Source organism: Marmota flaviventris, chromosome 16 (assembly GCF_047511675.1).
Source record: "Marmota flaviventris isolate mMarFla1 chromosome 16, mMarFla1.hap1, whole genome shotgun sequence".
Taxonomy (NCBI): domain Eukaryota; kingdom Metazoa; phylum Chordata; class Mammalia; order Rodentia; family Sciuridae; genus Marmota; species Marmota flaviventris.
In genome coordinates, this window is record NC_092513.1 from 50140270 (window position 1) to 50149193 (window position 8924).

At 40.4% G+C, this 8924-nt stretch overlaps 1 pseudogene; it reads left to right on the forward strand.

Annotated features, from left to right (window-relative positions):
* The first annotated feature begins 5859 nt into the window (after positions 1-5859).
* Positions 5860-6027, forward strand: LOC139702237 (U2 spliceosomal RNA; annotated as a pseudogene).
* The last annotated feature ends 2897 nt before the right edge of the window (positions 6028-8924 follow it).

Here is an 8924-nt window from a genome sequence, read left to right on the forward strand (position 1 = left end):
TGACTACTGCCGGGTCATTTGAGGTTATTTAGGTGAGTGGATGAACTGCCAAAGGAAAGAGTTATGATACTGATGGGCAAAATTGACCCTATTACCAAGAAAAGCTAAGGTGGTTCCCACATAATGCAGCATACCTGGAACATGGGGCATTCTGTGAGCTGTTTTTGGTGCATTCATGCTCAAGGCATTGTAGTAAATGGGCAACTGGGACAGCTAGGGCTTGGTGAGGCCAAAGCAGCTAAGGACCCTGGTAGATACCAGAACTGTTACCATCAGATCTTTCCCTTAGCCCAGCAGACTCATGAAATCAGGAATTGGTAGTGAAGAGTGAAATTTGGCTTTTGGCTTGGGGCATGCTTTTCAGGGAACTCAAGAGTGAATGTCAGCATCAGGAACCCACTGACATTCTGTTGTCAATGATATATGCAAGTGCTCCACCCCAGCCCTTTTTATTTTGTATTTTGACAAAATACAAGTGGCCAAGTTGCCCAGGCTGGTCTTAAACTTGCCATGTTCCTGCATCAGCCTCCCGAGTGACTGGGATTTCAGACATGTACCACCAGGCCCAGCTTTCTATAAATCTTTGATAACATGTGATGAAAGAACTGTGCATTGTGCTCTGTGGTAAAGGTGTTTAAGTTAACGCATGTTTGAGAAGTGCTTAGGAATCCCAGGGGAGTCCGTGTTGACAAGTGGCACTCTCAGCTCCTGTTTCAGCAAGGTTTTTCATGTGTCCCTCCCGCAGAACCAGGGCTCTTGTGGGAAAGGCTAACACTCAGCTTTGGAAAGGCACCAAACCACCTCCTTGCTTGCCTGTGCAAGCCACTGTGTCACCAGCAGGAACTCATTATTCCTTCAAGTTGGAGCAACAGAGAGAAATACAATCCTCAAGGCTTAACCATTTTTGCTCCCAGATAAAAAGCCAAGTCACACATGGCTACAATTTGGATGCAGTGGCACTTTCACACTTTAGAGCTCCCTGCATAAGCCAGTTCAATATTTTTGTAAGTGACTTAATGAATTTCTTTTTAAAATTATCCCATGTACCTTATTCCGATAAATTACCAAAATAACCAGAAAGCATAATGTAATTACAGTGTTGACAATGGTTTAAGGTTCAGCTAGATGAAAAATCTCTTTCCCCCTGCCCCTTCGTTTCTCTTTCCTGAGATCAGTTGGTTAGAGATGAATTCCCAACATATGAGTCGTCTGCTTGAAGTGGAGGCGGAGGTCTGGATCGGTTCAGAAGTGTTTTTTTTTTTTTAGCCTAGTACTAACTTGGGAAGGAAGAAGCTTTGCAGATAGGGACAGAAAACCTATCAGCCTTTTGCTTTGTTCCCATTTTTGTTTTCTTTCTCTTAGACTTGACAACTTAATGGTGTGGTTTAAGGATTCTCATATGTTTCAATCTCATTCTTCAATGATAAAATTTTTGGTGATGTACTTAATGGGATTGAAACACTCAAAACTACAGTAAATGAATAAGTGATAAGTACCACACACACACTCTCCTGGGGTTTAACACTTTCTCGTGGTGTCTATGGAAGCATCCACAGGCATTGCCTCATTCACCTGGTGATTTTTAGATCTGTGTTGTTTGAGAAGAATTTCCACTGACCCCACCTTTCACTCACATGTTTAAATGAGCATAAAATTTGCCTTTGGTGCTGGCCCACCAAAAATAATCATTTTCTCTTCTTTAAAGTTATACATAGCTCTGTATCACTTTTTATGATCTTCTCACCTGCTCCAGCTTTCTGAACATATTCATAGTAGTCAGTATTACAGTTGTACCCAAAATGAAATTTACACCTTGATCAATATTTGGCTGTGTGTTAGTGATGTGTTTGTGAGAGGCCACATTCCTGTATGTGGCCTGCTGTTATGGTTTAGATATGAGGCAACCACCAAAAGTTCACATGTGAGACAATACGAGAATTTTCAAAAGTGAATGATTAGATTATGAAAGGTATAACCTAATCAGTGGGTGAATCCACTAATGTGGATTAAACTGGGTGTTAACTGTGGTAGGTAGAGTGTGATTAGGGGCATGCCTTTGGGGTTCATGTTTTGTCCTTGGTGAGTGGAGCTCGCTCTCTTCCTGGCTGTCCTGTCCCTGACCTGTTTTCCTCTGCCACACCCCTTTGCCATGATGTTCTGCATCATCTCAGGTTTAGAATTATGGAGTTGATCCGCCATGGACTGAACCTTTGAAATTGTGAGCCAAGATACATGTTTCCTCCTCTAAATTGTTCCAGTCAGGTATTTTGGTCATAGTGATTAAAGAACTAACTAAAATATCTACCATGTAAGAACCATGAATCTAGCTAGTTATGATGATTTCTGTTAAGAAAGAAGTATAAGGGTTATAAGTTTTGTTTGCTAAGATCAAATTATTCCAAACTTAGGTAAAAAGATAACTATATATCCACACAGATAACTATATATCCACACAATATTGACCAGCATTCCTGTCTAAGGGAACCTCCAGGGGAATGCCACTTTGACATCTATGTTTATTATGGCTCAAATTCTGTAAAGTTAAATGTCAGTGAAGATATTTGCTAAATTGCCAATTGGTTTCTGTTTGGTTGAAAAGATAACTCCAAACATTGTGGCTCTGTTGCCTTGTCAAATAGTTTGGTACCTAATTTAGCAGCCTGATTCTAGAAACCTTTATTTTTTAAAAAAAATAGATTTTTTTTTCTGATTATTTTGATTTTATAGAAAAATAGTACAAAGGGTCCTCTTATAATGTGCACCCAATTTTCCTTATTCCTAACATCTTATAGTTAGTAAGGTACGTTTGTTATTTATCATTTGCTGAACTGATATTATTGGATTATGATTAACCAAAGTCCACACTTTATTCAGGTTTTCTAATATCCTTTTTCAATGCCAGGATCCCACCCAGGACACCACATTACATGCAATCGTCATATCTCCTTAGGTTTCTCTTGGCTACTGCAGATTCTCAGACTTTGTTTTTAACATCTTGATGTTTTTGAGGAGTACTGATTAGGTTTCTTTTGTAGGATGCTCCCTATTGGAATATTTTCCAGTATTGTTCTCACCATCAGACTGGTTTTATGGGTTTTTCAGAAAAAGACCTCAGAAGTAAAGTGCCATTTTCATTATATATATGATATCCATGGTGCATATTATCAACACGATGTATGACTGTTAAAATTGAGTCTGATTTGCATGGCTGAGGTAATGTTTGTCGGGAGCTGCTCTGGACAGGATCTAAGTACACACCTTTAAGTCCTGAGTGAAGATGTACTGACCATTGCAATGCAATTGGACTTTAGGATAAGAGAGGTGCAGCTCCAGGACTGGGCGTCACCCGATGGCATTGGATTACACCCACTTGTTTGTTGTAACCTGACCCCTTGCCTCAGTTGAACGGCTTCTCCCTAATAAAACCTGGGTTCAAGGAGATGTGCTCCTTCTCTTTCTTGCCTGCCTTGCCCCCTTGTGGGAGCTGCGGCTGAGGAGCGGTCCATGAACCCAAAGAGAAGGTACTATCTATGTCTGTGTCTTTTTTTAGTTCCCAAATTCATTTGGAGTGACCCTGAATGTCGAATGTCGAATGTCGTGACATTTGTCAGATTTCTCCACTGTAAACTTACTCTTTTCTTCCCCCTTTCCAGTCTGTCCTGTTTGAAAAGATGTTATGTGTAGTCCACATTCAAGGGGTGAGGATTTGTGCTTCCTGCCCTGAGAACAGAGGAACTGCATAACCTATTTGGAATTCTTCTTATAGATTTGTCTCTTCTTCTCCACTTATTAAATTATTCAATCATTTATTTATATCAGCATGGCTTCATAGATTCTTGGCACTGGATTACTTATCAACACTGAGTGTTTTTTCTCTTAGGCAGTTGACAGAGCACAGAAATATATGCATATATATCACCCATGCATATACCCATGTCTACGAATATTTCTACATGTAACCATCTGTGTGTATATATAAGCCAAAAATGAGTTTATTTTGATGTCTCTAACTCTAACCCACTACCACATAGATCATTCTATGCTCCTCCCTTGCTTATCTGTAAAAAGTAAGAAAACTGACTTCAAGTTTCTGCTATCCATGTACTTAATTGTTCAGTTCTAGTGTACATGTGTAATGGTACCAGCGCTGTTAAGCTATGCCCATAAGAAACCACCTCGTCACTTACGTGAGCATAAGGACAGTGCTTACATGGGTCTTTGTGCTCTCAGTTTTACAGATCCCACCCATTTCCAAAGTTGCCTAGGTCAGGACCTTTACCCCAGACCACCTTCTGTGAGGACCCTTCCTTTATTTGTAATACAGATGCTCTTCAACTTCTGATGGGGTCACCTCCTGCTAATCCCATCATAGGCTAAAGTATCATAAGTCAAAAATGCATTTAATACACCTAACCTATTGAACTTCATAACTTATCATGCTTGGAACACATGACATTGTAGCCTACGGTTAGTTGAGCAAGGTCATCTAACACAAGGCCTTTTTTTATAACGTAATGTTGAGTATCTCATGTAAGTTATTGAATGCTGTACTGAAAGGGAAAACCATAATTGTCAAGTGGGTATGTTTGTGCACAATTGTTATGTCAAAAAAACTATATGTTGATCCCTTTTAAGTCAGAAATCATCTGTGCAGTTAGATTCTCCCATCACAGTCTGCATTTTTTTCTTGGGATTCTCTGATTTCCTAAGTGATTTTTTTTTTTTTTAATTTTTTATTGTGGGTTGTTCAAAACATTACAAATTTCTTGACATATCATATTCCACACTTTGATTCAAGTGGGTTATGAACTCCCACCTTCACCCCATACACAGATTGCAGAATCACATCAGTTACACATCCATTGATTTACAAATTGCCATACTAGTGTCTGTTGTGCTCCACTGCCTTTCCCATCCTCCACCCTCCCCCCTCCCCACCTCTCCCCTCCCCTCCCCTCCTCTCTCTCTACCTCCTCCACTGTATAACCCTGAGGGTCTCCTTCCATTACCATGCAATTTTCCTTCTCTCTCCCTTTCCCTCCCACCTCTCATCCCTGTTAAATGTTAATCTTCTTCTCCTGTTCTTCGTCCCTACACTGTTCTTAGTTACTCTCCTTATATCAAAGAAGACATTTGGCATTTGTTTTTTAGGGATTGGCTAGCTTCACTTAGCATAATCTGCTCTAATGCCATCCATTTCCCTGCAAATTCTATGATTTTGTCATTTTTTAATGCAGAGTAATACTCCATTGTGTATAAATGCCACATTTTTTTTTTATCCATTTGTCTATTGAAGGGCATCTAGGTTGGTTCCACAGTCTTGCTATTGTGAACTGTGCTGCTATGAACATTGATGTAGCAGTGTCCCTGTAGCATGCTCTTTTTAGGTCTTTAGGGAATAGACCAAGAAGGGGAATAGCTGGGTCAAATGGTGGCTCCATTCCCAGCTTTCCAAGAAATCTCCATACTGCTTTCCAAATTGGCTGCACCAATCTGCAGTCCCACCAGCAATGTACAAGTGTACCCTTTTCCCCACATCCTCGCCAGCACTTGTTGTTGTTTGACTTCCTAATGGCTGCCAATCTTACTGGAGTGAGATGGTATCTTAGGGTGGTTTTGATTTGCATTTCTCTGACAGCTAGAGATGTTGAGCATTTTTTCATGTACTTATTGATTGACTGTATGTCCTCCTCTGAGAAGTGTCTGTTCAGGTCCTTGGCCCATTTGTTGATTGGGTTGTTTGTTTTCTTATTGTCTAATTTTTTGAGTTCTTTGTATACTCTGGATATTAGGGCTCTATCTGAAGTGTGAGGAGTAAAGATTTGTTCCCAGGGTGTAGGCTCCCTATTTACCTCTCTTATTGTTTCTTTTGCTGAGAAAAAACTTTTTTGGCTAAGATCAAGTGTAGTATCTGTTCTTATCAGTTTAATATCTGATACGTCCTCTATCCTAAGTGATTTTTAAAATTTGTACACTTTGAGGTTCACTAGGGGTTGGGGATTTTAGCTCAGTGGCAGGGCACTTATCTAGCATACACAAGGCTCTGAGTTCCATCTTCGACCCTGAAAAAAAAATCCCCAAATCCCCAAGGAAAAATTGAGGTTCACTCTTTGTGCTATAAAGTTCTATGAATTTTGACAAATGTATGATGTCATATATCTACCATTATAGTTTCATGTGGTTTCACTGTCCTAAAAATCTTCTGTGCTTCACATCCCGAGCCCTCTCTCCTTCCCTTCCCTCTTCTCTCCTTTCTTTCTTGACAACCACTGCTCATTTTATTATCTCTATAGTTTTTCCTTTTCCAGAATGTCATATAATACAGCATGTAGCCTTTTCAGACTAGCTTTTTGTAATGAGCAATATGCATTTAAATCTGCCACCTTTCTGTGGCTTGTGAGTTCATTTCCTTTTGTTGCTGAATGACATTCCAATGTGCAGATGCCCCACAGTCCATTTATCCATTCACCTATTGAAAGACATCTTGGTTGCTTCCAGCTTTTCGGGGCATTATGAATAAAACTTCTGTAAACATTCATGACAGCAGTGCTTTTTTTCAACTGACCATCTATCCCGACTGTCTAAGTTGCAGGTGTCTATGTTCCATATACTCAGAGCCAGTTTTCCCACACTGTTAAATCTCTCATTAATAGCACATGACCATGATATATTTGTATGTGAATTATGTTTTTAACATCTTGACAATCATATATTGACATGCTGTTTTTATAAAGTTCCTCTGGGATGATGTAAATATTCCTTTTGTGGTTTAGGGCACATGCTGATTCAAGATTGGCCATCATCCTCATTTCATAGCCATGGATCTTGATGTGCTGTGGATTGGGTGAGAACTTCCAAGGGAGAGCCAAGCTGGGATTTCTGATGAGTGGTGCTATGGTTGGTGATCTCTTGTAAGAGCAATTATTGAGAGGGCTTCGCATGCCCTGATTCTGCATGTAGTGAAGAATGATTAGGTCACATTAAGACCCCTAATTACTATCTTAAAGAGATTTTATTCCTGTTAAGGAGATGTTATTAACATGAGGAGGTTTTGACAGGACAGTGGAATGGAAACAGGGTTGGGTTGGAGGGCTCTCCCATTCAGTGCCAAGACCATCAACACTCTGAGATTCAGCTTTCTCCTTTTGTAAAGTAGGAAACATAAGAGCAACATTATAATACTGTGTCTGATGAAATACCTAAATCCATAAAGATGTTTGGTTTGAAATAATTGAAGTTATATGGGTGAAGTACTTTCCAAGTACTATAGAAGAATGTTATAAATCTAGAACAGGAGTTGGGAAACTTCTTCCATAAAGGGGCAGATACTGATTTTTTTTTTTTTTTTTTTTTTAGCTATGCAGGCCATGTGGTCACTCACATCTGCTTACCTCTGTTGTTACAATTCAAAAGCATCCTCAGATGATTTGTTAGTCAGCTTTCTGTCACTGTGACAATATACCTAAGACCGTCAACTTTTAAGGGAGAAAGGTTTATTCTGGCTCATGGTTTCAGAGGTTTCGTCCACAGTCACTTGGTCCTGTTGCTTGGGCCTGTGGCAGTACAGTCCATCATGGTGGGACACGAGGCAGGGGAAGCTGTTCTCCTCATGGTAGTTAGGTAGCAGAGACAGGAAGGAGCTGGGGTCCCAAGCTCCCCTTTAAGGGCATGCCCTTAATGACCTAACTTCCTCCCACGAGGCCCACCTCCAGAATTTTCCACCACCTCCCAATAGCCCCACAGGCTGGTGACCAAACTTTCAACTCACAAGCCTTTGGGGGACATTCAGCGTTCACACTGTAGCAAATCTTCAATAAACCAATGAGCACCGTTGTGTTCCATTAAAATTTTATTTCCAAAAAAATAAAAAAGACTGGGCTGTGTTTGCTGAGCCTTCCCTAGTCTGGAGCACAGAAAGATGTAAACCATCCTCTGGATTCTTTCTTGAAATTTCTTCCAACTACCGTGTCATGGAAGAAAATTTAATGAGTAATTTTAATAATTTACTCATAGTATTTATTCAAGCCTGAAAAGTGCCTCAATGAGGTTTAAGACTTGCTTTTCAGCTCAGCTCTTTACAAAACACAATTACTTCTTTGCTTTCTACTAGGGTCTCATCTTCCTGGGACCAGAGCTCAACCTGCTTCTACAGGAACTGCCACTGTTCTGTCTCCCCTGCTTACCCACTCACCTGGGCCATATTATTAGACGTCTGGAATGACTAAAAACCTGTTATTTATTTCCTTAGCTGAACCAAGGACTTGAAAGATCAAAAAAGAGAGGAAGGGACTAAAATCATGACATCCCTCTTAGGAGCCAGACCTGATGCTAGCTGATTTCTCTACATCAACTCATTAAGGTTTGCGAGAATTCTGTGAGATGGGTATTAGTACGCCCACTGTACATTTGGCAAGTTCAAATTTCATGGTTAGCACACTCTGTTTTTCATCTATATAACTGTCTTCTTAAGTCATGAAACCGAAATTCCCACAGAGAGCTGAAGTTAACTTTTATCAGTTCAAGGTAACAGATTTGAACATGGATGGTACAGTTTCAAATCAATTAACGGAAGGTCCCTTTTCTCCCCTCTTCTCTCCTTGTCACTGGGGTAGACTAAGGTTCTGTGGGGTTGGCTGCTACAGCATCCTGGAGGGAGAAGTGTTCAGCCTATGACTGCTCAGAAGTTTGTCTCTTGTAGTCTTTATGGCCCTCTTGCTTTTCTGTCATGTTCAAGGTGAGTCTTCAGGATCTTAGTCTTGTCCCAAGCCTCAGCTCCTTTGTGAATATGGCTTGTGCTCCATCACCTTCCTGCTCCTCTAGAAGCTCACAGAAACCTTTTGCTTATGGCTCCGTGAGGCTGGCCTGAGATTCATCTGGCCAGGGCTCAGCCATTGCTAGGCATTTGGATCTATTTGGACTATTGT